We start from the raw sequence: 4147 nt of genomic DNA, 5'->3' as shown, positions 1-4147 counted from the left end.
GGGGGGGGGGCAGAATCAGAATCTAGAATGAGATGTAGGCTGCATTACACTGCAGCAGCAAAGAGACTGATCATGTTATTGTTTCTGCTTGAGATAGTGCCATCAGTTTGGTACCCTCTTTGACTGTAAGATGCTCCATGTAGTATTGTAAACACATCACTGACCTGGCCATAATCTGTGCTGCATGTAACGTTACTGATCGACATATTCTACCCAAGAAGAAGCTGAAAGTAGACAAATATTAACTCTGTTGAAAGGACAATTACCTTGTATTTACTACTGCATGTACTAGTACATCTCGGAATCTGCAAAATAATGTTACTATTGTGTACTAGTGTGTGCAAGAGACAACAATGTTGAAGAGGTGTTTTAACTGATGTCTATAATAGACCCCTTTCCAAATACCGCGGCCATTTTGAATCTGGCGCGAGCGCGCATAATTCGAGCGCGGAAAAAGTAAACAAACGGTAAGCGGTAAAGCTTTGCAATGGCGTCCCCAATAGAAAGCAGTGTTGAGTCATCTTCTGCGGCGAGATGTTCTCCTCTTCGGTGAAATCCATCGATATATTTGCATGGCACAAGTAGATAATATTGTTGTGGACACTTGGACTCGATATCGGCTAGTAAAATTGTGAATTCGGCTACTTTTCCACAGTTCCTGCCGGGCTGTTGAGCGCGCGCTACAGTGAAAAAACTCTAATATGTTTACACCGCGTGCTTGTGGTTTCCCTGATAATGTTAGCTAAAGTCGAGAAAAAATCCCACAACACACACACTTTTCGGACTGGGATCCTTGTAGCTACGTAGATAGAAATATGCAGAATTTTACCAGTTGTGACCGTAATTTAGATGATGACAACTTTGCCTGGGAAAACTACGCGCGTTGGGCGCTCGAGGATTCCGAGACAACTCGGCCCCTGGGACAACTCGGCCCCTAGCCATTCAGGACAACTCGGCACCAAGCTCAGGACAACTCGGCACCTATTACTCAGTGCATGATAAGTGTATTTGAGGCTCGAAGAATGACAATTCTACCGATCTGACAGGCTGATAAGTGGAACAAGAATTTTAAGAAACTAAACTCAGTCCATACATAAGCATTTTTGTATTTCCGTAAGTCTCAAACGTTGCAAGACCGTCAAAAACATGTTGCGGGCCGGCGCGGCGACGCCATTTTGTTTGTTATTTTCGACGCTCTTTCACGAACTCGCTACGCTTATGTTCTGTTATGAAAGTGGTTATAACTTATAACCGATGAAACTAAATGTATAGCAGTTCATTCTGTTTTGTCGGTCAAAGATTTTAACAGTTTGTAGGTTTTCAAAACGCGATGAGACAACCGAGATGATAAAACTTCCTTATTCATATTCAAACTATCAAAGCGTTCCGGGGAAATAACCTGCAGAGTTTTACAATTTCCTATCTTTTTTAGACGAAATGTTTGGCAGTTAAACATGCTTAATACCTCATGTGGATTTTAAAAACTTCCTGTTCTGTTTGCTGATCTATGTCAGTTTTGAGGTTCGGTGCCAAGTTGTCCCGAATGGCTAGGGGCCGAGTTGTCCCGAATGGCTAGGGGCCGAGTTGTCCCAGGGGCCGAGTTGTCCTGATACCCGCTCGAGAAGGTCGTGTGTTCTGTCAAGCCTTTCTTGACATAGCTTCGTCCGCAGATATTTTATACTTCCACTGGATAAAATCCCACAAAAACGTGAAAATGTAGGCTTGAGCTCAAGGTCCTTTTGGTTAGGAATTTAGCAGAGTTTTGGCGGCTTCTTTTGACGCGTTTTCTGAAATATCAAAACCTAAAGTACGTGAGTAAAGATGGAGTGTTTTCACTATGCGCCGTAATATCTTAAAATTTCCGTCGGATGATATTTCAGAAACGTGAAGATATAGGCTTGAGGGCTCTGCGAGTAGAAATTTGACGGAACTTCGGTGGCTCCTTTGACTTTGACCAAGGAGGTTTTGCTTTGACGATATTTTAGTGCCAAGATTAGCGTGAGGAAGTTCGTTAGTGAAGCAGGGGGCGTGTTTTCTTTGTAGCGTTTCATTACATCACTTTTCGCGGAAATATTTTAGACCTCCGCAGGATGAAACCCCACAAAAAAGGAAGATATCGGCCTGAGGTCCTTCAGTCCTCAAGCCAATATTATCTAACTTATTTTTCGGTTCCATCCGGCCAACAGATATCTTGAATATTGCCGCGCAAAATGATTTAAAGAAACGCCACATACAGTGGAAAACACACCTTCACTCACATACTTAGAGTCCTCAAGACTAAATTCTTGGCATCCGAAAAGATCGTCAAAAAAGCCGCCGGAATTCTGCCAAATTTGAGGACATTGAGCTCAAGCCTATATTTTCACGTTTTTGTAGGATTTCATTTGGCGGAAATATAGAATATTGCTGAGCGAAGTCGATGTAGCGCTGCACAGAAAACACGACCCTCCCCCAAACTCACTTAATTTCAAGATGATGTTGTCATTGTCACGACAGCCAGGCTCAACAGTTATATATATACCTCAACGTAGCTACAAGGGTCACAGCCCGAAGAGTATATGTTTTGTGGGATTTTTTCTCGACTCTAGCTAACATTATTAGGGAAACTACAAGCACGCGGTGTAGACATATTAGCATTCTATCACTGTAGCGCGCGCTAACAGCCCGGCAGGAACTGTGGAAAAGTAGCCGAAATTCACAATTTTACTAGCCGATATCGAGTCCAAGTGTCCACAACAATATTATCTACTTGTGCCATGCAAATATATCGATGGATTTCACCGAAGAGGAGAACATCTCGCCGCAGAAGATGACTCAACACTGCTTTCTATTGGGGACGCCATTGCAAAGCTTTACCGCTTACCGTTTGTTTACTTTTCCCGCGCTCCAATTATGCGCGCTCGCGCTAGATTCAAAATGGCCGCGGTATTTGGAAAGGGGTCTATTTATGATATCTGTGGCACATGTACTAGTATGTGAAAAAGTCAAAGGTGAAAACTCCCGATATAGGAACCACTTGTAAAAGATGTTCCATGGCAGCTGTTTTTCATGTACAATGTACTAGTACTTAAGAAATGCATTAATCCAATAAGTTATAATTCAACCTCTTTGATGAAACACATCAATAGACCGAACCTGATTGTCAATCACAATTAGCTGTTCAACCAATGATAGCATTGCAATTAGCGTGAAAATAGTGGCTGGGTGCCTGTCAAATGTATTTACATTTATTTTGAGAGACATTCACATTGTGTTTAGCCAAGTACAAATACACGTAATTGAGAAATACTGGAGTATAAATAACGATCGTAAGAGAGCAATGAAGTGTAAATCATTGTTGTCTATGGTAGTACAGGGAATCTTGTTCATAAAGTAAGTATGTATGCACAGGAAGATCATGATTTTGATTGTTGTACTTTAGACAATAGAGGTAAACATTCCAACAAAGATTAAAACCGCCACAGACTGTGTTCAAGAGAGTTTTGTTTTTTGGTAACAATAAAATCTATTTTGCTCACTCCCAACGACTATTGTAGTGTCATTGTGTGGGGTAATTGAATATATGGGATTAAAAATGTTTTGTCAAAGGTTTCATTGAAAACCTAGTTGTGGAAAAAACTACAGAGTGACATTCAGAAACAATTTATGACATTTCAACTTTAAGTACAACTTGTAGTTCAAAAGGTTGGTTCTTGGTTACTGTAATTCTTGTTTCTTTCACTATAACTTTATGTTCACTGTTTTGACGGTCACTTCTGTACCATGAACTTATCATCACCGTGAAAAACCTGTTGTTATCTTTCCCCGGCTTTGAAATGGGGTCTCCCAGTTACCAACTCAGGAGCTCAACTGTGAAGCCACTCAATGGAGCTTAATTATACCAACCTCCTTGATTATACAGATATAAAATCAACACACTTTTAAAACCATCCAATTTGGGAACACTCTTTGCAATTAGTAATCTGAATACAGCTGAGATTTTTCCTTGTATGGCAGATGTGATACCATGTGCAAACACCATAATGTTGGGAAAAGGTCTAATCTTGTTAACTTTGTTTGGCTTGGTAGTTGTCAGCAGACAACCAGTTTTACATCCATTGTTTTGATAACCCTCTATAGTTGACAGAATTTGGGCACTGGCAACACA

Source organism: Branchiostoma lanceolatum, chromosome 14, assembly GCF_035083965.1.
Source record: "Branchiostoma lanceolatum isolate klBraLanc5 chromosome 14, klBraLanc5.hap2, whole genome shotgun sequence".
Classification (NCBI taxonomy): Eukaryota; Metazoa; Chordata; class Leptocardii; order Amphioxiformes; family Branchiostomatidae; genus Branchiostoma; species Branchiostoma lanceolatum.
Note: the sequence above shows the minus strand (reverse complement) of the source record.